Below are 27,720 nucleotides of genomic sequence, written 5' to 3' on the forward strand. Positions count from 1 at the left end.
TGCTCCACTTCTTAAATATCTGGACAGAGACAACCAAACTGGTGTGCCATGTTTGAACTTCCTGGAGACAAACTCCTTCTTGTTTTTAACCTGTAAAAAGATTTACAAAATCCATCAATGGGTGTAGGACAACATTTCAGATGAGATTACTTGAGTTACCAAGGTTTGATCTGGTATCACACTGTTACAGTGAGATTCTACCCAAGTTGGACACAGAAATCATCTCCTGACTGGGCAGAGTGCTGGTATCTGGAATGACCATCAATTCCCTGATGCTGTTCCTGTTTCTATAAGAATGGGGCATTTCTGCCATCTCCAATTTCTACCTTGGCTGAGTTGGAACCTCTCCATTGGTATTATTCCCTGTTCCTGCTGAGCTGCATGGGTGCCTGGCCCCACAGTAACTGAAACAGTCTCACGCAATTAGTCTTTCTTGATGTGCATCTGGGATTTTCTTTTATGTATTACTAACTTAAAGTGCCACAGTTTTAATGCCATATAAAAAATTCCTGTTGAGGTGAATGGTTGGTCCACACAGCTGTTAAAAAGACAGTGAATTTTTGTAATATTTCACATTCTTGTAGAAAATTACAACACAGAAACATGCCCTTTGGGCCATCTAGTCTGTGCTGAACTATTTAATCTTCCCACTCCCATACCCCTACCATGCAGGTACCTACATGAACCTCTTTAATGCTGAAATCGAGCTTGCATGCACCACTTGAGCTGGCTGCTCATTCCACACGTGGATGACTGTCTGTGTGAAGAAGTTTCCCCTCATGTTCCCCTTAACATTTCACCTTTCACCCTTAACCCATGGCCTCTGGTTGTACTCCCACCCCATCTCAGTGGTAAAAGCCAGCTTGCATTTACACTATCTATGCCCCTCTATCACAATCAAATCTCCCCTCAAACTCCTACAGTCCAAGGAATAAAGTCTTGACCTGTTCAATCTTTCCTTATAACTCAAGTACTCCAGACCTGGCAACATACTTGTGAATTTTCTCTGAACTCCTTCAAAGTCCTTACAGCTTTCCTGTAGGTTGGTGACCAAAACTGCACCCAGTACTCCAAATTAGGCCTCACCAATGTCTTCTACAAGTCAACATAACATCCATCTATTGTTGTCAGTACTTTTGTTCATGAAGGCCATTGGGCTAAAATCTTCCCTTCCGTCTCTATCTAACTGTGATACCACTTTCAGTGAATTAAGGACTTTTTTCTACAACAGGTCCCTTTCTTCTACAACACTCCTCCGTGCCCGACCAGTCACTGTGAAAGACCTCCCTTGGTAGGTCAGACCAAAGTGCAACAACTCACACTTGTCTGCATTAAATTCCTTTTTCCATTTCTCAAACCATTTTGCCAGCTGGTCCAGATCACACTGCAAGTTGAAATGCTTTTTTGGCATTGACTAGATGGGCCAAAGAGCCTGTTTCTTTACTGAACTTCTCCATGTTTCTATGGCAGAGAAGCTGGCCAAACTTGTTTGGAAGGGAAAGGGTAGGAGTGACAATTGAGCAGCAGTGGCTGGAGTTTCTGGAGCAATTCGGGAGCTGAGTGATTCCACAGAAGTGGAAGCATTAGAAAGACAGGAGGACACAACTGTGGCTAAAATGAGAAGCCAAAGCCAACGTAAATGTCAAAGAGAGGGCAAACAAAAGAACAAAAACTATTCGGAAGCTTTGAGAAACCAAAAGAAGACAACAAAAAAATTCAGATGAACTCAGTGCGTGGAATCATGATTTGTAGTCATTAATGGGTCTTGGTAGCACCCAACAGTCTGAGGCATTTAGAGGAACAAAATATACGAGGCTTCAATTTCTTTTCAAAAGCAAGGTTCCCTGGACCAGTTACCTTCCAACTTTCATTTTGGCAGCCACATACAAACTCTGCATCCTCAAAAATTCACATCTGAAGGCCTCCCACTTACAGGTACTCCTTTGCCAGGAGACAACCTGTCCCAAACCACACTTGTCAGATCCTTTCTGATACCATCAAAAATGACCTTTCTCTAATTTAGAATCTCAACCCGTGGTCCAGACCTCTCTTTTTCCATATTTACTTTGAATCTCATGGCATTATGATCACTAATTTCTGTCACCAGCCCTGATCAATTCCTAACAGCTTATTGCACACTTCTACATAGGAATTCTACGTGTTGATTAAGGGCACATTTGACAAAATCTACCTCATCTAGTCCTTTACAGCTTAGGAGTCCCAGTCAATAAATGGAAAGTTAAAATCATTTACTGAATCAACCTTTTTGTTTATTGGCATGGTCTGCAATCTCTCTACAAATTTGTTCCTCTAAATCCCTCAGGCTGTTGGCTGCAACCAAGTCCGAATATTGGTTACAATATCATAATTCCCTGTCCTGAGCTCATTGGGCTTTCCTACGATGCTTCTTGCATTGTGATATATACAGCTCAGCACATTCATTGCACCAGTCTCAAACATCTAACTGCTGAATCTATCTATGATCTGAACATCTGACTGGTGTCAAGGAAACAAACCCTCCATCATTGTCACAAAAACAAAGGAGCTGATTGTGGACGACAGGAGGAATGGAGACAGGATAACCCCCATTGACATCAATGGATACTGGGTTAAAAAGGTGAACAGCTTTAAGTTCCTCGGCATAAACATCACAAAGCACCTTACATTGTCTGTACATACCAGCTGTGTTGTGAAAGGAGCACAGCAGTACCTCTGTCACCTCAGATAGTTGAAAAAGTTGGGGATGGGGACCAAAATCCTGAGGACTTTCTACAGGGACACATTTGAGAGCATCCTGACTGGCTGCATCACTGCCTGGTATGGGAATTGTACTTCCCTTAATTGCAGGAAACTGCAGAGAGTGTTGCGGACAGCCCAGCACATCCGTAGTGGTGAACTTTCCACTATTCAGTACATTTACACAGACAGGTGTATAAAAAGGGCCCAAAGGATATCAGGGACCAAATTCACCACAACCACAAACTGTTCCTGCTGCTACCATCCAGGAAATGGTACCACAGCAAAAGGAGCAACAGGCTCCGGGACATCATCTTCCACCAGGCCATCAGACTGATTAATTCATGCTGATACAATTGCATTTCGATGTTATATTGACTGTCCTATGTACAAACGATCTGTTATAAATTACCATAAATTACACATTGCACATTTAGATGGAGAGATAACATAAAGATTTCTACTCCTCATGTTTATGAAGTAGGTATCTAATAAAGTCAATTCAATTCAATTCACCCTCTCCATTATCTGTTTGGTCATTCTGGCTCCCATTCCCCTTACAGCTTATTTTAACCACATCACCTGCTCCACCCCTACTAGCACTAGCATGCCTTACCACTTGGATATCAGTCCCCTCTTGTTCTGTTCCCCTAACTAATGAATCCCCTATCACCCCTTTGACTTTTCTCTGTCAGGTAATCCCCTTCACCACCAGTTTCTAAAGTGGTCTACCTTTTGTTGTGTTTGATGGGCACAAGAGTACTCTGCAATGGCTATTTAACCTCATTCCCCTTCCTGACTCTCTCCCGGTTTCCTGTGTACGGCACCTTGGGTGTAACTCACCTCTCTTCATGTCATATCTATCACCCCCTCCAACTCCCGGATGATCTGGAATTCATCCATTTCAGGTTCCAACTCCTTAACGTGCAGGGTGCACATCTTGTAGGTGAGGGCATCAGGGACACTGGAGGTCTTACCACCTTCCCACCAATGTCCCCTGTAATCTGTAATGACCAGTGTGCACATAAATCATGTACTGTGCATTTTTTTTTTAACTCAGTGACATGTGCACAGTGAATTTTATAGAGAGGTAATCGTTTTCACGGCTAGCAAATCACTGTTGATAAGTACTTTGATCTCCCCTGGGTTTGATCGAGTTCATCTGCACTCTCACACAACCTATGTAGCGGGCCTGTAACGGATAATGAAGGATTTTCTCACCAAAGCTTTTGCATATTGTCCATATGTGGTTTGCTTGCTAAACTATGCTTTAAAAAGTCAGATTTGCAAATATTACTCCACTTCTTCCCACTTACAAATTCTCCAGCACCTCTTGCATTGCCAGAATACACACAGGTAACACCAGTTTCTATATTGGGCATAAATATTTCCCCTGAACCCTCCTGACGAATTGAGGGTATATAAAAAAATTCATTTTGAACCTGTGTAACCTCTGGCTAAAAGAATAATTGGGAGTGAATAGGAATTTTGAACTGAAGTGAACTCAGTCTTCAGCGTTTAGCTAAGACAGACTCATTACCAGTTCTCTGTGGCTTGCAGAGAGACACATTGAGAGCTGATATTATTATACATTGTATCCTCGTTTGAGTAAAGGGAGGAGGACTCACTGATAAGGACAGGAATGAACATCTGTTTGTAATTAAGTCAGGGCCTTGCAAAGGGAATAACTGATAAGGACTGGACAGTACATCCATCTATAATTAAAACCATTTAGCAAACTCTGTTATCTAAGTAATTAAGTTTTGCACCAACACACTTAGTGGGCGTGCCAGTTCAAATAACAACTTGCAATATTAATGTATGGGATGTACTATGTATAAATATACGGCTGTAACCCAAGTCATTCGACTTGTCAGAAGGTGGCAGTGCTTACGTGCCTTCCCTTTGACAACTGGGACTCAAACTCCTGCAGGCATTTGAATGCACAATAAACCATGGTGTCGATAAGAAGCTGGTCTCCTGAGTTTTATTCAGATTCACCTTTAACATTTGGCATCACGAACAGGGTCCCAATATAGGGAGTGCCAAGCAGACGGGCTGAGTAAGCAGCTGGACCACTCTGGGGACTGCGGAGACAGAACGGAAGCCCAATGGGTATTTTAAATTTGTCACTCACCGTTAGTTCCTTTGGACATACGGTGCCTCACCCAAGGCTGATCACATACCTTGACAGGATCGGGAAAGAAATTGTTGGGAGATTTGTATAAGGTAGGCAAAATTTTACTAAGTGGCCAGGAGGCAGACATGCCAGGTAAATTCATCATTTAAGCAGGAGGTGCCAGCCGGGTAAATTTATCTCATTGTTAATTGAGCAGGAGGCTTTGAGCCCAATAAATTACTTAGAGACCATCGGTCAATTGCAGTCGATTGATACAAGTGGGCCAGCAGCAGCCCGACACAATTTGTGTGAGAGTTCTCCAGACAAGGAAAAATATTTGTGAATGTTGAGTGCAGTGCTGAATAAGAAATTGGGGAACAAAATGTGGCCACGGATGGGGGAGGGTGCAGGAGCCTGGGTTATTACTCATGAGAACAAGCAGTAAATTTGATTTGGAAAAAGAACTGAGGAAATAAGTGGAAATTGTTGAAAAGGGAATGGAAGGAAAAGGCAGACGTAAAGCGAAACTTTGCCGGCTATGCAACTGGTGGCATAGTGGCTTCAGCGTTGGACTTCGAGGCGAGAGGTCCCGAGTTCGAATCCAGCCGACTCCCTTGCACACTTTCATCTGTGCTGGGTTAGAGCTGGTCAACAAAACAACTCACCCAGCAGAAGGCAATGGCAAACTACGGCTGTAACTTGCCTTGTACATGATTTCCCAACACCACACAGTGGCGTGGAAGGAAATCCTCGGTTAACTGGAAAAAATTCCGGACGTGACATACCTTTAAAGTGGAACAGTATATTATCAGCAAGTTGGAGGAATAATGCATGAGATAAAGGGATAGAGTAGTGGTCACCAACCATTTTAAGCCCAAGATCCCCTACCTTGGCCTTAGTAAAATGCAAGATCGACCCAGATCAATTAGCTACACGCATGCGCACCAGGGCAGAAAAGACCGGAAGTAAAACCCCACAACCTGGAAGTAGAAATAATGTATAAACACTGGGGCACCCGCCCTTTTTTTTGCACCGCAGACCGGTTTAATATTGACAATATTCTTGTGGACCAGCCGACGGGGGATAGGGTGGGTGGGGGTGTTAAACACGATAGGAATACAGCGATACTCGAAGCAGGCTCCTTATGTCCAGTCTATTCCGTAATTTCGTTGTTGTGGTTCTCGGCACTTAGCTTCTGTCCCGCGCTACTCACGTTTTCTCCACTGAAAAAACTCAACACATTTGTATTTAAGTGCAGGGTGCTTGGACTCGGGGTACCGAAGCGATTTTGAGGGCTTCATTGCCTCATTGGACAGCCTCCTGCCCGCCCACCGCCAGATGCCTTGGCTTGGTTTGGTTGGTCGTGGGTCGGGTGAGAGGACAATGTCAGGGCCGGAGGTCCCTGTGCCGGGGCCGCGGCAGTCACAGTCCGGAGAGAGTGACCAACCGAGCAAGGAGTGTGACAGGGCACGAGCCCGCCCCCCCTGGTAGGACCTATCAGCCGACAAAAGTTTGTTTCAGTAGATCACAGCACGGTAGCTGCTCTGATACCTACGAAACGCTGAGCCCGAATTAGGTCGTCTGCGAATATTTTAGCACCGGATTCCCCACGAACATTCAGTGTGCTAAACAGGTTTAGAGGCAGCACTCCAGGCCAGTAGTGACGGCACTTCCCACCGGCCGCCCGAGGCCAACTGGTGATCTCTGACATGAGGGTGTCACTGCGGTTAGGCGACTGATGACCTCGCGTGCACTCAAGTTCAACAGTGGGCTGACAGGGAATGAGGAAAGGTGCAGCTGACTCATGTTGTTTCCTCGCGGCCCAGTGGTTGGGGACACTGTGTAGTTACACGCATGTAGAAAGAATGGAACTAAAACCCCACAATCCAGAAACAATCTCTCAACAGTATTTGTGTATTTATTTTTCTTTTTTTTCGGGATCTACTGGGAAAGTCTCAAAGGTAGACTAATCGATCAGAATCGACAGGTTGGCGACCACTAGGATAGAGGTACGTACTGCAGAAGGAACACCAAAGGTTGGGAGACGTTAAAAACAGAGCGTGAATGGATGGATGGGCGCCAAAAACGACAGCAGGAAAAACAACGTAAGCAAACCAAAGCTGGCCTACATAGGAGAGAAGGGCAGGAATGCCAGTCTAAAGTTAGAACTGATAGGGAAACACGGGATCCCGAACCCGTGTCTGGCATATCGACCCTGTATGAGTTTTGTGGCCTGCTAAAGCACTTCCGCAGGAGACCAAGCCTTTAATGATGGGAAGCTGTCTCCCCAATTTAATGCCCTACTGCTCCAATGCTTACCAACTAAGTTAGCCAACATCATTAACAAATAATATGGATTGGCCTGACAATGACCAAAATCGAATGCAACGAGCTTTGACATATCATTGGAACAGGGCTTTCGAATGCCAATCAACCCCGAAGGGAACTAATAGTACAGGTGAATGGAAACTCCCTCTGTCTGTCGATGGAGTAGCACTAATTCTGTGCTACTCTTAGTTTTCTCTCCTGCTCACAGTTTAAATTTGCTGATTCTTGAAGGGGAGTGATATGTCTATTGTTATGCCGTCGGCCCCCTCCTTTGTGAGAATCTCAAGAACCCCAGTCAAGGGGGGGTCAGCTGACCCAAAAGAGGAAGAGACGTGCTGAATAGACACAGGAAAATGGGAGAGAGAGAGAGACCACGACCACGTTCTCCCAAGAAGCAGAATAAAAGTGACATTGACTATTGTCTCATGGAGACCACGTGAAAAGCCCTCGGGCAAAGTGGGCTGGTTGAGAGAGAGATCGCATTACCTGCAACTTGATTGACACCTGCGATCCCGTGAAGAAGTATAAAGGAGGGTCTGGGGGGGGGGGGGGAACCCTCAGACGCACCAAGGAGACACCAAGGAAGCACGATATCAATTCCCGTGGGAGCGGGAAGGCATTTTGAAGGAAGCCACGTGCGTTAGATTCCGAATTTCGAATCTGTGGCTAGAACCAACGAAAAACTGTTTTTAACTACCAACGGGGAAGTCTGCTCCCCTGTTTCCAAGGATTTGCTCTGCCAAGATGACGGGCAAGTGGTTATCTTTTCTAAATCATCTCTCTCTCTCTCTACAACGTGAAAACCCCAGCGGTTCCCAAAAGGGAAAAGCCTGCAAACTTCTGAGTGACTCTTTATATTTCAATTGGACTCAGTATTACCCCTAGACAACTATAGAGCTTATTTCTGATTGATTATTATTACACCGGTGTTTTAGATTGAGTTTTAATGATGTATATGATCTGAATGTTTTGTATTAACCATACGTTTGTGCCCTTTTTGAATAAAACGTTTGAAAATAGTAGCATCCAACTCAGCTGATCCATCTATCTTTGCTGGTAAGTTACCTGGTTACGGGGTTACGTAACACTATGTCTACGAGAAGTGGGAAGAATCTGCATGAACCTACTGACAAAGGTAATGAAAAAGGAAAGACGCCGAAGGAAAGATCTGATGAAATGCCATCATGGGCTGAAGATATCGTTCCGACACTGAAATCAATTCAAGATCAGAATAAAGCAATTAAAGATCAACTGGAAAAGAATATAATGAAATGAACTTATTTCTGGGAAACCTTAAAGATATGGAAACTCAAGTTACTAATCATGAAGAGGAATTGAAGTCAACTAAGCAAAAACTGTCTGCAACTACAACCCGTTTGCAAAAATATCGTTAATAAGATTATTGATTTGGAAACTAAGTCACGCAGAAACAACATACGAATCGTTGGATTGCAGTAAGGAGCTGAAAATGGAGACTTAATGGTTTACTTTGGTAAGCTCTTTCATGATCTATTTCTGACTATTTCATCACAGCTACCTGCTATTGAAAGAGCACACAGGCTGTCCATTTCGAAATTTAAAGACTCAACCGGACCAGATTTATTTTGGCTTGTTTTCATCACTTTAAAATTAAAGATCAAATAATGCGACAGGCAAGAAAACAGAGTTTTCAGATTCAATGAGTCTGAGCTCCGTTTTTATGAAGATTATCCAAAAGAAGTAATGGAACAAAGAGCAAGATTTGCTTTGGTAATGAAACAAGCATATGATAAGAAAATATTTCCCTCTTTGAGTTACATGACAAGAATGAAAGTTTTTCCTCCTAATTCTTCCCCACGTACTTTCTTTGACCCAAAAGTCGAGCTGGATTTTGTCCAGGTTATACCTGTCACCGCCACTGACGTTACTACTGAATGAACTATCTGAAAAGCTGTTTGATTATCTGTATATTACTCACACTACGAAAAGAAGATATATGAAGGCTATTTGGATATTTCATTGACAGATTAATAAAAAAAGAAAAGAAAGCCTGCTCATCATTACATCCTATTGGATTTTTTTTTGGAAAGAAGATTTACGGATCAAGTTTGATGTTTAAATGGTTAATTACATATTTGACTGAGAAAAGAGGATAAAAGGATTTGTTCCTTTTATCTAATATTTGGTTTGATTTTATTGTTGTTTCTTAAATTACTAACTGGTAGTTTTTTTTCTACCAACAGGGTTTCTTTTTATATATTTATCTGGTAGGGTTAAGTTACTATGATTTTACTAATTAATATTTTAATCAATTTAGTTCAGTTAAGTATACTATTAACTTTTTTTATCTGTTTTATTATAGTGCCCTATAACTGAATTTAAAGTTTTCTTAGGGATTTAAAGCTAAACTTAAGATGGGGCTGGTTTTTCTCTCTAAGAGATTATATTATTTTGGTTCTTTTTCTGTTTAACACATGATGGAGTGTAAACACTCTTCTTTGTTGAGACTTTACTGTCTTTCTTGCAAGGTCATTTTATTTATTTTATGTACTGGCTGGGGGGAGGCAGAGACGAGACCAACAGAGTGGCCCATGTCTTCGCATCTATCTTAGTTCACTTGCCGTTTTTTCAGGCTTTTGGGAGGGTGGGTGGGTTTAGAGTTAGGAGTTTTTTCCCATTGGGTGGTTCCAGAGCATGTGTGTTTTCTATATGACTTTATTCTTCATCACTGCCATCTTTGATAATCCCGTATTGGTATGTGTTCTGCGCATGTATAAAGTAAATTAGAATAAAATTATAGTATGGCAGTTAAATGGATTAATGTAATAATTTGGAATATACGTGGTTGGAATTATCCTATTAAACAAAAAAGACTTCAAATTATTAATCGATTCCAACCTGATATAATTTTTGCTCAGGAGACGCATATCAAGGCAGGAGATCAAAATAGATTTTTTCGCTGGTGGAATGGAAAACAACTCCATGCTACTTCTCAGAGCAAAACTAAGGGTGTGTCTATCTTTATTAAATCTAATATATTTACTCAAGAGGATATTGAGTCAGATTCTAATGGTAGATTTTTAATTGTTAAAGGAGTGATTTGTAATAGAAAGTTTGTTTTGGTTAATTTGTATGGTCCTAATTTAGAGATCCTGCTTTTCAAAAAAAAATATTTGCTTTACTGCCAGATTTAAGTGAGTATATGTTGTTAATAGATGGGGATTTTAACTGTTGCTTAAATCCTATGATTGAAAAGAGCTCAACTAATCAACAACTTACAAATCATTTTGCGTCAGTTATTAACTCTTTTTTGACCAATTTTGGGTTGATCGAATTATGGAGGCATTTACACCCTGATAACAGAGAATATTCTTTTTCTTTCCATGTTTATAAAATATATTCAAGGATTGATTATATTATAGTTGATCCCTGTCTTTTGCCTAATGTTAAAAACTGTGAATATGACGCTATTGCTATACCTGATCATGCGCCTTTGAGTTTGTCCTTTGAATTTGACGATGACATTTTTGGCCGTCCACCATGGCACATGTCTCAGACTTTATTGCAAAGCTCTGACTTTATTAGTTTTATCGAAAGCCAGATAAAAGAATTTTTTACTTTTTAATGATATAGGAGGTATGTCTAAATTAATTATATTGGATACATTCAAAGCATTTTTATGTGGTCAGATTATTTCTTATTCAACTAAACTTAAAAAACAGACTAAAGCAAAATTAGATAAAATTTCAAAACAAATTAAAGATTTAGATAATATCTATGTGACTTCCCCTAATATTGACATTTAAAAAAAGGGTGGAACTTCAATCATAATATAACCTATTATTAACTCATTCAATTGAAGGTTATCTACTTAAGTTAAAGACCCAATTTTATATGTTTGGAGATAAAAATAATAAACTACTTGCAGCTCAATTAAAATCAGCTGGAGCCAAGAGGCAAATTTTGAAAATTCGTAGAAAAGATGGTACCCTGGCTCGGGATTATGAAGAAATTAATAAGATTTTTCAAGACTTTTATACTGAACTTTATAAATCTCAATGTCCAGTAGACTCTTCTGAAATGAATGTGTGTTTTTTTTTACGAACGATTGCTTTTCCTAAAATTTCTGTTGAGGATCAAAAAACTCTGGATGCATAAATTACTGAATCCAAAATTCATAAAGCTATTTTCTCAATGCAATCTGTGAAGGCCCTGGGACTTGCTGGTTATCCTGTAGAATTTTATAAAAAATTCAGAAAATTGCTTCCTCTATATATGTTGGAGATGTTTAAAGAATCTTTAGTGAAAAGTGATTTACCCTCTACTTTTTATGAAGCTTCTGTTTCTTTAATTGTCAAAAAGGATAAAGATCCTTCTGACTGTGCCTCATACAGACCTATTTCATTATTGAATGTCGAAGCTAAGATTCACTTAAAGATAATGGCCAATCTGTTGGAGAGTATTTTGGGTAAAATCATTTTTAAAGATCAAACAGGCTTTATAAAGGGTCATTATTCTTTCTCAAATGTTCGGAGATTATTTAACATTATATATTCACCTTCTTCTAAAACTCCACAATGCCTTATATCTTTGGATGCTGAAAAAGCATTTGATTGAATCGAATGGAAATATTTATTTAATACTTTAGAAAAATTTGGTTTTGGTATTAATTTTAATAATTGGATTAAAATGATATATAAAGCTCCTATTGCTACTGTTGTCACTAATAACTGTAGGTCTCCTTTTTGCAGCTATGATGGGGGACAAACCAAGGTTGTCCATTACGTCCTTTGTTATGTAACTTAAGATTAGAGTCCCTTGCTATTGCTCTTTGTGAAGCTGAAAATATTCATGGGATTTTTGTGAATGAGACCATGCACAAGATCTCTCTTTACACTGATGATTTATTGATTTATCAAAGCCTGAATAATCTATTCCTGCTTTGCTAAAATTATATGACAAATTTGGAGACCTTTCAGGATATAAAATAAATTTTAGTAAAAGTGAATTACTTCCTTTAAATGAATCTGTCTCTATATATGATAATATTCCTTTTAAAGTTATGGATTCTTTTAGATATTTAGGCGTTATAATTACTAAAAACTATCAGGATCTTTATAAAGCCAATTTTCCTCCTTTAGTGAACTTTTTTAGATTTGTTTTTACAAGACTGTTTAATGTCTTTTTCACAGTTAATGGACAAATATGATATCTCTAATACACATTTTTCAGATATTTACAGGTTGGGAATTTTTTACATGATTTTTTTTACCAATTTACTCCTCGGCCTGCTCTTTAAATTTGGCTTATGCTATTTTTCAGTTTAAACCTTTTCAAAAACAATTAATAGCAATCCTTTATAAACAGTTAATGAATGCTGGCATGTCGCCTAATGATAGGGTTCAACGCACCTGGGAAGCTTTCAGATAATCAGTGGAGTAAAATTTATTATTTAGTCAATAATTCACCTATCTGCACACGCCATATCTAAATTCAGTTTAAGATAGTACACAGGGCCCATATGTCCAAAGATAAATTGGCGCATCTTTTTTCTAATATAAGCCCTATTTGTGACATATGTAATGCAGAAGTGGCTACTCGAACTCATATGTTTTGGTCATGTGTAAGTTTAAACAATTTTTGGAGGGATGTGTTTGGAATATTATCTAAAGTTATAGATGTAGATGTTCAAACTAATCCACTTACAGTAATTTTTGGGATTATTCCAGAAGAAGCAAGCAAAATGTCTGCTTCCGCCCAACAAAATTTTTGTATTTATTTCAAAATATTCCTGTTATTGTTTACTAAGAAGTTTTTTGATCAGATTGATTCTATTATTCTATCTTTTATTTGGGATAATAAAAGACCAAGAATTGGAAAATGTCATTTGCAAAAGTTGAAAAAGGATGGTGGTCTCACTTTGCCTAATCTATGAATGTATTATTGGGCTGTTAACGCAGCGTATGTCCTTCTGGTTATATTGAGTTGATAGGAATGAACAGCCAATCTGGGTAGACCAGGAACTGAGAGCTGTGAAACAGTTTTATTTAACTTCGTTATTAGGAGTTACTCTACCTATACAATTATCTAAAGTTGCTAATTTAAACCTATATCCTGTGGTTAAGCACTCTTTACAAATTTGGATCCAGTTCCGCAATTTTTTTAATCTTAAATTATACTACAAAGTTTAACTTTTTTATCATAATTACTTTTTTAAACCTTTTTGGAGCGTTCCAATTTTTTTTTACTTTGGAAAAATAAAGGTATTAATTGTTTTTTGGATTTATTTAAAGAAGGCAGATAGATGTCTTTTGAACAATTTGTTGATAAGTATTCTCTCTTATATTCACATTTTTTACAATATCTTCAAGTTAGACATTTTTTTACAAAAATATTTAAATAATTTTCCTTACATATTGGAGGCTGATTTGTTAGATATTATTATGAATATGAACCCCTCATAGAAAGGTTCTATTGGAAGAATTTATAATTTATTATTACAAAGGGAAAAGCATCCTTAACTTAAGATTAAACAGAATTGGGAGAAGGAACTCAATTTCCCTTTTATATGGGAGGATTGGACATGGATTCTGAAGCTGGTTAACTCTTCTTCGATCTGTGCTAGTCATTCACTGATTCAATTTAAAATTGTACATTATTACCATTTGACGAAGGAGAGACTTGCGAAAATATTTCCCAATGTTGACAAGTATTGTGATAGATGTAAAAATGAGATAGCCACACTGACACATATGTTCAGGTCATGTTCTATATTAAAACAGTTTTGGAAGTCAGTCTTTTCAACAATTTCTAAAGCACAGAATCAATTTACAACCTAATAAATTGACTATGCTTTTTGGAATAATTCCTCAAAATATCCATGGTATCCATCATTCCCTTCAAGCAACCCTCCATGACTAAAGCAGAACGGGTTTGCCGGACATGTGGGAGGTACATAATTTTTGTACCTTTGTACCTTTATTTGATTTTGAGAAGAGATGGGGCTCATCTGCTCGCTATTATCATTTCAGTTAACTGATAGATTTCCTCCACAATCTAAATGTAAATTTTTTTGATACGTCTTTTCTCTCTTTTTGGCAGTTTGATGTTTATTTTTAGAAGCTTTTTGTATGACGCATGGCTCTGGGGTTGTACCTCCAATGGGTTTCTTCTTTTTTCCCCTCACTTTTCTTTTTTGTTTAATTCACAAAATTTTCAATCCTCAAGATAATTTCCTCTTTTATGAGGCATTGTAAGTGTTGTTACTTCGATGCACTTGTGCTATTTTTGAATAATAATAATAAAAAGATATGAAAAGAATATTAAAGGTGATTATGTTCAGTGGGAAGAAGGATGCGAGCGGGCTATATCTGCGGATCAGAAATGGGAACAACCACCTACCAAGGGACAGGTGGGGACAACAACCCGTTTAGAAATTGACAAGCAAGGATGCTTCCTACCATGAGTACCACCCCTCAGGAAGAGCCCAATGTAATATTGACAGTTGCTGCTATTCCAGTTCCATTTATGATTGATATGGGGGCAACTACAACCACTCTCAATCGGGAAATAGTATCAGAAAAGGGATTGCAGTTATCAGACGCAACATTCACTCTGTCTGGGTTCGAAGGCACGGAACGTACGTATTCACATAACCAGCCACTGGAGGTGGAATTCCACGGGAACCAGCGTGAGGTTTCATTTACAGTCAGCACCCCGCAGTCGGGGGAGTAATCCAGCAGGGAGAGGCTTGCTCTGTCTGTTGGAAGTTGAGATTCTCTGCACAGGCAATGGTGTCACCCTGTGACAGGTGAACAACTGATAGCTCCCCAATTTCCGACCCCCCAGAGGTGGGCAGTTAATCTGGACTCCACTACGTTTGAACCCCTTCTGCCAGTGGTCGACCCCCACGTGACTCTGTGCTGTGACATTACGGGGTGCTCAGCTTAGGAAAGTCAATATTATGCACCCCTCGAGGTACAGAAGTTCCCAGTCATGGTGATTGGAGAAGTTAAAGGAAAAGTGGGCAGTGCATTACTGGCCGAATTTCCGGATTTCCTTTGGCGACAGACAGAACTGGTGGTTCCCCATACCACTGTTAGTGTTTGCCCTGGGTTCAAGCCAAAGAGCCCAGAGTTCATTGCCTACACCTTGCTGAAACAAGCCTCCAGCACTGAGGGAGACTGGCAAGACTTGGCTGCGGTCCAACTCCGATACTGGAAGGAGTCTGAGGTGAAGGCGGGTCATTTGGTGAGACACACTTTTAATATTGTCCGATCCCAAGATGCTGTACCCCATCTCTGAGCAAATTCAGGCCATGAAGTCGGTCGCCCCAACTGTCCCCCTGTCCGGATCACCGTGAAGGAAGGACAGACTCTCCCATCCATTCTGCAATATCCCCCTCTAGCCCGAAGCAATTTTATGAGGATGGAAGCTCTTTTGTGGATCCAGCAGGGGAATGATGCGATAGTGTCGGACAGTGAAGTAATTGAGCAGGCCTCTTTTGAAGCAGCTGTCTCTGCCCAGAAGGCTGAGCTGTTTGCTCTGACCCGTGCCTGTATCCCAGCAACAGACTAAAGTGGGAACGTTTACACAGACTCCCATTATGCGTTTGGAATTGTACATGACTACGGGGCTCTCTGGGAACATGGGGATTCCTGACTTCCTCTGGCCACCCCATTAGTAATGCCACCTTTGTAAACAACTTACTCACCGCTCTAAAGCTACCTCGAGTTTTGGCTATTATTAAATGTACAGCCCACACCCACATGTCTAACCTGGTCACTACAGGCAATGCTTTAGCAGATGAGACAGCGAAAAGTGCAGCACAATCCTTGGTAGTTGTAGTCTGCTCGGGTTCCCGTCAAGCAATCCTCCATGACTCAAGCAGAACGGGTTTGCCAGACATGCGGGAGGTGCGTACTTTTCAGGGGGACGTCTCTGAGGAGGAGCGCAAACTGTGGTCCCAGATGGGGTGCCAGAAAGACCCCGATCTAGGTTTTTGGATCACCCAGTGGGACAGGTTTGTGTTCCTACACAGTTTTTTACCAATATTGGTCAATTATGTACATAACTGTACACATCTGGGAAAGGAGGGAATGGTTGGTAACCTGTACCCTGCACACCGGGTACAACTCACTTGACGGGTGAAACTTTTTCGTGTCTACAATTTGATTTTATTGAATTGCCTAGAGCACATTGCTATAGATACTGCTTAGTTATTATAGACGTGTTTAGTAGATGGGTTGAAGCTGTTCCAACTACCATTAATACTGCTGTGACTGTTGTGAAGGTATTATTACGGGAAATAATTCCCAGGTACGGCCTGCCAGAGATGCTGATGATACGAAGATTGGAGGTGTAGTGGACAGTGAGGAAGGTTTTCAAAGCTTGCAAAGGGATCTGGACCAGATAGAAAAATGGGCTGAAAAATGGCAAATGGAGTTTAATACAGACAAGTGTGAGGTGTTGCACTTCAGAAGGTAAAACCAATGTAGAACAGATAAGGTAAATGGTGGGGCACTGAGGAGCGCAGTAGAACAGAGGGATCTAGGAATACTGATACAAAATTCCCTAAAAGTGGAGTCACGGGTAGATAGGGTAGTAAAGAGAGCTTTTGATACATTGACCTTTCTGAATCAAAGTATTGAGTATAAGAATTGGAATGTTATGGTGAGGTTGTATAAGGTTGTTGAGGCCGAATTTGGAGTATCGTGTGCAGCTCTGGTCACCGAATTACAGGAAGGATACTAATAAGGCTGAAAGAATGCAGAGAAGGTTTACGAGGATGTTGCCGGGACTTGAGAAACTGAGTTACAGAGAAAGGTTGAATAGTTTAGGACTATTCCTTGGAGCATAGAAGAATGAGCGGAGACTTCATAGAGGTATATAAAATTATGATGGGTATAGATAGAGTGAATGTAAGCAGGCTTTATCCACTGAGGCTCGGGGAGAAAAAAACCCAGAGGACATGGGTTAAGGGTGAAGGGCAAAAAGTTTAAAGGGTACATTAGGGGGGGGGCTTCTTCACAACTGGTTCTGACAAAGGCATAACTGGTTCTTCTGGGCACATTCTGTCTCACTCTCAACTATTTCCTACCTTCCTTTGTGCAGATACGTAATGTCTAAAGGACCAGTGTTTGAGTAAATGAGACTCACCAAACTTTCTCCTGACTGAATCAATGGAAACCCTGAGTCAGATGGGTTCTCTCCAGTTGGTGCTCTCAGTCCTCGGGCTGGTTCACTTGTTGCTGTTCCCTTGTCTTCAGTCGTGGTTTTTCTTCCAATAAATCTCTCACTGCAGGTCTAACTTTAACATGAAAGATAATGAAGCACATTAACAATACAAAGGAGGATCAAACATTTCTGCTTAATGTTACTAGGAACAAAACTCACTGAAATTTAAACGTTGAAGGCAAATATAATGATCTCAGTGAACAATCTTTTATTGTCCCTCATATGTCACAAAACGATATGGGATAAGAAGGAGCCATCATTCAGTCATGGTAAGACATAAGACAAAGGAACAGAATTAGATGATTCAATCCATCTGGGCTGCCACACCACTCAATCACGGCTGATTTTTATTCCAACGCCATATTCCTGCCTTCCTCCTGTAACCCTGAAGCTACTTAGCAATCATGAATATATTAATCTCTGTCATAAATATACCCAAATGGCAGCCTCAATCAGACTCTGTGGCAACAAATTCCATAGATCAGACATCTTTTGGCAAAAAAAAAATTCTCAACTGAATTTTAACAAGAAGCATCTTTATTCTGAGACCGTGCTGTCAGATCACAGACTCTCTGTCAAATGGAAACATCCTCTCCATGTCCACTGTATCCAGGCTTTTCAGCATTCGGTAAGTTTACTTAACGATACATCCCTCCACCACCCCCACCGTCCCTCTGAACTCCATTGAGCACAGGTCCAGAACCATCAAATGCTCCTCATACATAACGCCGATCATTCCTGAGATTAGATAGATAGATAGATAGATAGATAGATAGATACTTTATTCATCCCCATGGGGAAATTCAACTTTTTTTCCAATGTCCCATACACTTGTTGTAGCAAAACTAATTACATACAATACTTAACTCAGTAAAAAATATGATATGCATCTAAATCACTATCTCAAAAAGCATTAATAATAGCTTTTAAAAAGTTCTTAAGTCCTGGCGGTTGAATTGTAAAGCCTAATGGCATTGGGGAGTATTGACATCTTCATCCTGTCTGAGGAGCATTGCATCGATAGTAACCTGTCGCTGAAACTGCTTCTCGTGGATGGTGCTATGTAGAGGATGTTCAGAGTTTTCCATAATTGACCGTAGCCTACTCAGCGCCCTTCACTCAGCTACCGATGTTAAACTCTCCAGTACTTTGCCCACGACAGAGCCCGCCTTCCTTACCAGCTTATTAAGACGTGAGGCGTCCCTCTTCTTAATGCTTCCTCCCCAACACGCCACCACAAAGAAGAGGGCGCTCTCCACAACTGACCTATAGAACATCTTCAGCATCTCACTACAGACATTGAATGACGCCAACCTTCTAAGGAAGTACAGTCGACTCTGTGCCTTCCTGCACAAGGCATCTGTGTTGGCAGTCCAGTCTAGCTTCTCGTCTAACTGTACTCCCAGATACTTGTAGGTCTTAACCTGCTCCACACATTCTCCATTAATGATCACTGGCTCCATATGAGGCCTAGATCTCGTAAAGTCCACCACCATCTCCTTGGTCTTAGTGATATTGGGACGCAGGTAGTTTGAGTTGCACCATATCACAAAGTCCTGTATCAGTTTCCTATACTCCTCCTCCTGTCCATTCCTGACACACCCCACTATGGTCGTGTCATCAGCGAACTTCTGCACATGGCAGGACTCCGAGTTATATTGGAAGTCTGATGTGTACAGGGTGAACAGGACCGGCGAGAGTACGGTTCCCTGCGGCGCTCCTGTGCTGCTGACCACCGTGTCAGACCTACAGTCTCCCAACCGCACATAGTGAGGTCTATCATTCATGTAAACCTTGTTAGCAACAACTGTACTGAACACATTTCCAGGAATAACAGACAAATTGGTACCAGGATAATTTAAAGGGAAATGTTGTGCTTTCTTTACTGTTCTACTATCACATGTGCTGGCATGTGGCCAAGTGGTTAAGGTGTTGGTCTAGTGATCTGAAGGTTGCTAGTTCGAGCCTTGGCTGAGGCTGCGTGTGTGTCCATGAGCGACGACACCAGTGCCAAGCTGTATGGGTCCTAATGCCCTTCCCTTGGACAACATCGGTGGCGTGGAGAGGGGAGACTTGCAGAGACTCTAACGGAGGCCTACAAACTATCACAGCCGTTTTCATTTCCAGGTTAAAACAGGTCCATTTCATGAAATATAAACCAAGAAATAAAAAGAAACTGGAATTACCAGAAACACTCAGCAGGTAAGGAACAGCTTACAATACAATTCAATTAATAACATTTCATCAGAATGACTTCAAACATTTTCAGTTTTTAGTGCAGATCTCCAGCACTAACTTTCTGGAGAAAGTGGTGTTCTACAGCTGAACACCAAACTCAGGGTCTATTTCTACTGTTGTAAACACGGAACAGCCCATTTACTCACAGCCTCTCCCTGTGAGGATGGAATGGGAACTCATCCTCTCCTCAGATTGGCAGTCATTGCTTCCAAAGGAACTCCAGAAACAAACATCTGATCCCAGACCAGAAATACTCCATCAACACCTCACAAGCCCAAACAGCTCGATCCCTGGGTCCACTTTACCTGGATCAAAAACTATGATATCCCAGGACCCAACCTCACAGACTCACACAGCTGAATCTGCCACTCACCGACCCTGAACGTCTCACACATCATCCCCACATCTCACACTGGGTAGTGCAATCTAGGATTTCACCACAACCAATGTCCAGCTGCTCAAAATTTCTGCTTCATTGCAGGACGAGCATCCGGCCCCATCTGTAGAAGCACTAACCAAAGTCAAAGCCAAAACACCAGCAGTTCCATTTGCCTGGAATGCCGATCATAGGATTAGAGCCCAAGCACCAACTCTCCCAGTACTCTTTGCTGCCAGTAAAATGCTGCAGTGTGTCAGCCCGTCACTGCTCATAAACTAGCACCTCCACACCAATGCACAACAGAACTGGGACCTGATGACCCTCCGGCATTCCAGCTAACAATAACCGATTCTGGAAATGACTCAGTGAGGCCAAAGGTACAAAAGAACACTTCACAATGCAGACAAGGGTTGGAAGAAAGTTTGCTGATATATAACATTGAGGAGGTGGGATACAAGGCGGACTGGGGATGACCCAGATTGTTGATGTAAATCACTGAAGCGGGGTTGGGGGGTGTGAGGAGACTGGACAGAGGTTGAACAAGATGAGAAGATGGAACCAGGTGGGAGAAGGGATCAAGGACAATCACTGATGGTCCTCCAGCAACACATAGGTACTGAATGAATAGTACATACTACTGTACAAAAAAATTCTAGAATGACAGAATTAGCAAAAATAACAAGAACATTGCCAGATATACTTTGACCCTCACCAAATTTTTATCAGCACACCATAGTAAGTTTCCCATCCGGACACTTCACGCTTTGCATGGTAACTACTCTGCCCGTGACTGCGAGGAACTGGTAAGACCTTTGGATCCAGATCAGCACATCACAGAAACCATTCTCCCCCCCTAGACTTCCCAGTCCCTCGGTAAAGCAGGCAGTGAAATCAAAGATCCCCATAACATGGGACGTTTTCCTTTCTCACCCACCCCAGTCCGGGAGGAGACACAACCGCCAGAAAGCTCCAGGACAAATGTGAGGAGCCTCAGGAAACGAGGCGAGTTCGGGGGAAGTTAACGGGACTCAGTGGCCGACATCAGATTTCCCAACACAACATGGAGGATGCGTGACCACCCACCTGGAGATTGTGAACATGCACAAAGAGATCGTTAGATCTATGGTTAAATGGGAGGGGCAAATGGGATCACGTGACCGGTGGGGTATAACACCCCAGGCATAGACTCCAGCTTCCCAGCATTCTGTGGAAATAAACAGACGCGCCTCACATCTCCTCTCACCTTAAATGTGTCAGACATTTCAAACCCCCAGGAAAAAACATACCCTCTGTCCACTCTATCTATTCCTCTCGTAATCTGATAAACGTCCATCCAGTCTCACCCCAGCCTGGCCGCTCTGGAGAAAACAACACAAGTTTGTCCAGCCTCTCGTTATAGCTCATGCCCTCTAATCCAGGCAATGTCCTGGTAAACCTCTTCTGCGCCCTCTCCAAAGCCCCGACATCCTTCCGAGAATGGGAGCGACCAGAACTGTATGAAACACTCCAGATGTGGTCTATCTAGTTTTATAAAGCTGCAACACAACTTCATGACTTTTGAACTCAGTGCTTCAACTAATAAAGACAACCGTGCCATTTGCCTTCTTATCGACCCGATCAATCTGTGCAGTCTCTTTCAGGGAGAGATGACCTCTGATCATCGACACTGTTCAGGGTTTTGCATTTAACACTGTACTGTCTCATACATTCAGGGGTGCAGTGCTACCAGAGCTCTCCGGAGAGCCGCTCCGACACCTCTGTAAAAAAGTCAAAATAAACAAGCGGGGAATTTAACAAAGGCCGCATATTAAATAGAGGGAATTTTACGGAAGCGGGGGTGTTGGCTGGTGGGGACAAATACCACTAATAACATTAGGATATTTGATCGTTTTTGGTGAAATCCTGGAGCTGTGACTGTTTTTAATTTAGGTATTTGTGAAATTCCTTCTCGCTCGACCCATTGTCCTAGGAAGCTGGGAAATACCTGTACACAAATGTGAGCATTTTTCCACTCTTTCCAATGGGTACCATTGGATACCAGGAAGGAGCTATATTAAGCACGGAATGAGCATCGAAACCTATGTTTAAGAGTCGAAAATAATGAAACAAAAATTCACTGCTCGCTCATCTTCGGCCTGATTTTGATGAAATATTCAAGGTAATCATCCTGGATAAATTTAGTTTTGTTTTGGAAGCCAAATGGAAAAAAAAAATTCTGGGCTACAAGCTAGTTTTACCTCATTTCATATCATTAGTAGCTGATTAACTCCTTGGCCTCGCTCCACCAACTGCAGTTGATTGAAAAGAGGCTCTTTTTCTCTTTGTGTTGATAGGAAAGAGTAATTTAGTGAGGCAATGAACGAGATGAAATGCATTCCCAAACCTTCCAAATGGTTGCACTCCTCCCGTTAACATTTGTCACTTCCAAATACAATATTTTCTATTCGTATAGTTGCGCTAATAATTTATGTAAAGATTCAAGCTTCTTTAACTTTTTATATATTTAAACACTAAACAGGATGTACAAAGTTCCAACCATGTAACACCTGACGTGTGAGGATATATTGAGTATCGACACTCACAGGTACACTTCAATATATTGAGAAAGGGATGGAGCAGTGGACCCAGAATGAAGTGATAAGTAGGTGAGAGGACGTACAAAGACAGAGAGGATGAGAGGGAGTGGGAGGGAGGGGTGTGAGGTAAATTTGTTCACCGGAAGGGGAAATCGATATTCATGCCATCAGGTTGGGTGGGGGCACCCAGTGGGAATATAAGTTGCTGATCCTGCACCCTGAGGGTGACCTCATCTTGGCAAGGGATGGGATGACACGTCGGAACGGGAATGGGAATCGGAATTGAAATGTTTGGACAACAGGAAGTCCCGCTCGGAGTGGATAGTTCAAAGGTTAATTTATTATCAAAGCAGGTATTCATAAATAACGCTGAGTTTTTTTCTTCTCCAGAGAACCACGAAACAAAGAAAGCATGAATGTCATTCATAGAGAAAAACAATGAAACTCCCTCCACAACCCCCGCATCAAAAAGGACGGCATCCCGATCATCAACCCCCAAAACCCACCCCTCCCGCACAAAAGGGTAGAAAAATATCGACACCCGTTAAAAACACTCCTACCCCGCACAACTGCGGAGGAGCCGGTGTCACCAGTGTAGAGGCGGCCACATCGGACACAAGAGGTGACCCCGGAAGATTCACAGGTGAAGTGTTGCCTCACCTGGAAGGATGTTTGGACAACGGAGAAAGCTCGGCCGTCCGGCCCTTTCACTGTGACACCCCGAACTCCACATCAAATCCGTCCAAACGAATCTGGGCGAACTTTAATGACCAATAAATATAATTCCTCTCAGCGATCAGCTGTCTGAATGATCCCTGACTCTGAGAGGAAGGGGTATCTAGAGGCCACACTGTCAGGGTGTTGAGTTTACCAGGAGACAAAGACTGCAGGGACGAGAGGTTTTCTGTTGACTAATACGCTGTGTGTGGACCCCACTGGCAATTCTGGTGTTGTGACCCGAATCGAGACAAACACCACGCTGCCCACTCCACCAACAACACGGCACAGCCGGACACATAACAGGGGACTTTACATCCCACAACACTGGATTCAGTGATGAAACCCGTGATTAATGTTGTTGTCTCACCAAAAAGTCCATTAAACCTAACCCTGCAATATGGTGTAAAATCCCGCTCCCCATATTAACACGGGTTATACAGACCAAAGAACAAACTGCCGGAGGAACTCAGTGGGTCGGGCAGCATCTGTGGAGAGAAATGGACTGTCAACATTTCGGGCCGAGACTCTCCCTCTGGACTGAGAGTGGACGGGAATTAGTCAGAGAAAAGAGGTGAGGGGTGAGGATGGGGCAAGAGCTGGGGAGTGAGAGGTGGATCCAGGTGAGGGGGGAGGTGGTGAGGGGGGAGGTGGAAGGTGAAAATAGTGACATGGGAGGGAGGTGAGTGGTGGGGGCAACGGGGCTGCAGGTGGAAATTAATTCCATAGCGGATGAACAAAGAGGTTAGAGAGTATTTGTGATAGAGAGTGCAATGAAGATTCACCTGACTGATCCCTGGAGAGGTGGGGTCATAACATGAAAAAAGATCAAATGTGATAACTCTAAATGTCGTTTAGAGAGTTGAGGACTGTGAGGTGAACACATTGAAATGCACAACATCATTACCGGTTGAACCAGGGATCTCAGTCTCTGAAAAAGGGGATGGGAATCGAGCCGGTGACTCTGTGACCTGAGGGTGGAGGGAAAGGGATCGGGGTAGATATGGTGTGGAAAAGTAGACATGTATCTGGGGTAAATATGGAATAATGTGGGAAATGCGGTGGACGGGTCGGGCAGTGTGTGAGAGCCGAGGAGCAGAGTCATCGGTTCAGGTCGGAGTCCCTCCACCCGTCACCTGATCCCGTTTCCTGTTCACGTTTTTCTACAGATCTGCAGCATTTGCGGGTCACTGCTCGACGTGTACGTGTAGCTTCACCTTTGTCCCCTTCAGACAACGCAGTGAGATCCGGATCACATAGTTCCACACAATTAAAATAGTTTATTACATTTACACAATTTTTATTACATTTTTATTTTTTTCTATTTTTGTACTATATATATACTTATTTTAAATCACAATTGTTAAAATCTTCTGTTAAGAATTAGGTTCTACTGCTACCGCAGAGACAACGAATTTCATGGCATATGCCAACGCTATTAAACTTGATTCTGATATTGATATGGGAGACCCACCACCGGTCACCTGATCCCAGTTACTGCAGATCGTAATGTGAGATTGAAGCATTTTCCATATATTTGCTTTCCACAGAAATGACAACAGTTCAGTTTTCTTCTGTGGTTCCGGAGCAGAAGCTCAGTCTGTCTAATATTTCCACACAATTAAAGTGGGGAATTTGTTTATTATCATCACGTACTGAGCTACAGTGAAAATCTTGCCTGATGTACCATCCACACAGATCGATACATTACAATAGTACATTGAGCTGATATACGACAAAACAATCACTGTAACAAAGCATTATGGCTGCAGAGAAAGTGCAGTGCAGATAGACATATGGTGCAGGGTCACGTCGAGTTACATTGTGAGGCCGAGTCCATTTTATCATTAATTTGGCTTATAACCACAGACAGGAAGCCGTCCTTCAGCCTGGAGGTACACCAGGTACACCTTTAAGGCTTTTCTATCTCTCTGCCAATGTGGGAGCGGGTTTGCTGCAAGAATGTCCAGGTAATGAGGTTCTTTGTGTACATGGCCTGCTTTTCCAAGCGAGGGGAAGTGTAGGGAGAGTCCATGGAGTGGAGGCTTGTTTCTCTGATGTTCTCTGCAGTTCCTTGCAGTCATAGGCAGAGCAGTAGCCATACAAAGGCATGAAGTATCAACAAGGAGCTCAGAGACCTCGGCCTTCACCCTGCCTTGTGCAGCTGGATCCTGGACTTCCTGTCAGATCGCCGGCAGGTGGTAAGAGTGGGCTCCATCTTCTCTGTCTCGCTGACCCTCAGGACACATAACCCACAGGGTTGTCTCTTTGGCCCCCTCCTTTACTCTCTGTGCACACATGACTTGTGTTGCCACCTACAGCTCCATTCTGCTAATTAAATTTGCTGAGAATACATTGATTGGCCTATTCTCAAATAATAGCTTTCAATCGATCAAATGCCTCCTGACAAGGTTCAGTCCAAGCAAACTTTTCACCCTTCTTCAGGAGATTAGTCAGAGGAAGAGCGATAGCAACAGAGTTCTTACAGAACTTACGATAATATCCATCCATTCCCAGAAACCTTCTAAGAGCCTTCTTAGCAGTCAGAATAGGAACTTGAGAAATTGCCTGGACTTTTGCCCGAACAGCAGCCAACTTGCTTTGACCTACAACATAGCCAAGACAGGTCACAGTGGCATGGCCAAATTCACTCTTAGCCAAGTTAACTGTAAGGCTGGCCTGGGAAAGCCTGTCAAACAGCTTTTCTGCTGCAGAAATATGCTCTTCCCAAGTGCCACTCCCTGTGACTAAGTCATCAATATAGGCATCTGTGTGTTCTAACCCTCGAATTTCAAAATCAATCATTCTCTGGAATGTTCCTGGAGAATTTTTCTTTCCAAAAGGCAAAACATTGTATTCATACAACCCAGATGGTGTCACAAATGCAGAACTTTCTCTACCTCTGTCCGTCAATGGAACACACCAATACCCTGTCAACAGATCAATCTTTGTAAGAAATTAGCTATTCCAACCTTATCGATGCAATCATCTATCCTAGCGATAGGATAGGCATCTGTTTTTGTTACTGCATTTACCTTCCCATAATCAGTGCCTCTGAGACCTACTGAATCTGTTTCCACACTTACAACAATTGCTCAGCCAATTTACATTTTCTACATTCATGCGATATGGGTGTTGTTTAATCAGTTTGGCTTGACCAATATCTGCATCATGTACTGAGACCGTGGTTTGCTTGGGAACATCGGGAAAAAAATCTTTAAACTTCAGAATTAATTCCTTCAGCTGTTGTTGTTGCTTTGGCTGCAGATGAGGCAACTTGTTATCAATATTTTCTGGAACAACAGAATTCATTAATCTAACTGGGACCATGTTTGGCTTGTGAAAAGTCTCAGACGAGTCAATTGCTTCATTCTCAGGGTTGCCAGATTCATATGTTTTGACAACAACACTCACAGATGGTGCCTGATTGTCAAAATAAGGCTTTATCATATTATGTGTACCAGCTGTGTTAGTTTACGTCGGTCGTGTGTTGTAATAACATAATTCACATCATTAAATTGAGAGACTATTTCATACGAATTTCACCTGAAGTCGATTCGTCAACATAAGGCAAGCACCTTATCCCCCACCCGGTATTTTCTTTCGCAACCCTGCTTATCAAACCAACACTTCAATATGTTTTGAGAAATCTTTAAGTTTTGTCTCACTAGACTGCAGAATTGGTGTAGTTTATTTTTGAAATTTAAAACATAGTCTAACAAGTTAACATGTAGATAGATAGATAGATACTTTATTCATCCCCATGGGGAAATTCAACATTTTTTCCAATGTCCCATACACTTATTGTAGCAAAGCTAATTACATACAATACTTAACTACTTAAATACATTGAATGGTAACTTAAGCTCAGTCCTAACCCCGGCACTTTAACATATCTTACTCCTAGCGGTTGAATTGTAAAGCCGAATGGCATTGGGGAGTAGTGATCTCTTCATCCTGTCTGACGAGCATTGCATCGATAGCAACCTGTCACTGAAACTGCTTCTCTGTCTCTGGATGGTGCTATGCAGAGAATGTTCAGGGTTTTCCATGATTGACCGTAGCCTACTCAGCGCCTTTCGCTCTGCTACCGATGTTATACTCTCCAGTTCTGTGCCCACGACAGAGCCCGCCTTCCTTACCAGCTTATTAAGAAGTGAGGCATCCCTCTTCTTAATGCTGCCTCCCCAACACGCCACCACAAAGAAGAGGGCGTTCTCCACAACTGACCTATAGAACATCTTCAGCATCTCACTACAAACATTGAATGACGCCAACCTTCTAAGGAAGTACAGTCGACTCTGTGCCTTCCTGCACAAGGCATCTGTGTTGGCAGTCCAGTCTAGCTTCTCGTCTAACTGCACTCCCAGATACTTGTAGGTCTTAACCTGCTCCACACATCCTCCATTAAT

General features: G+C 42.0%; 1 long non-coding RNA gene across 1 annotated transcript in view; it reads right to left on the minus strand.

Annotated features, from left to right (window-relative positions):
- LOC140721558 (uncharacterized) overlaps positions 1-17,466 on the minus strand; it is a 33,003-nt gene extending 15,537 nt beyond the window's left edge. The window contains exon 1 of the long non-coding RNA XR_012097401.1: positions 17,321-17,466. This is a non-coding gene — a long non-coding RNA (uncharacterized lncRNA). The remainder of the gene's footprint in view (positions 1-17,320) is intronic.
- Positions 17,467-27,720: the final 10,254 nt, after the last annotated feature.

The sequence above is a fragment of the Hemitrygon akajei genome, unplaced genomic scaffold (genome assembly GCF_048418815.1).
Source record: "Hemitrygon akajei unplaced genomic scaffold, sHemAka1.3 Scf000057, whole genome shotgun sequence".
Classification (NCBI taxonomy): Eukaryota; Metazoa; Chordata; class Chondrichthyes; order Myliobatiformes; family Dasyatidae; genus Hemitrygon; species Hemitrygon akajei.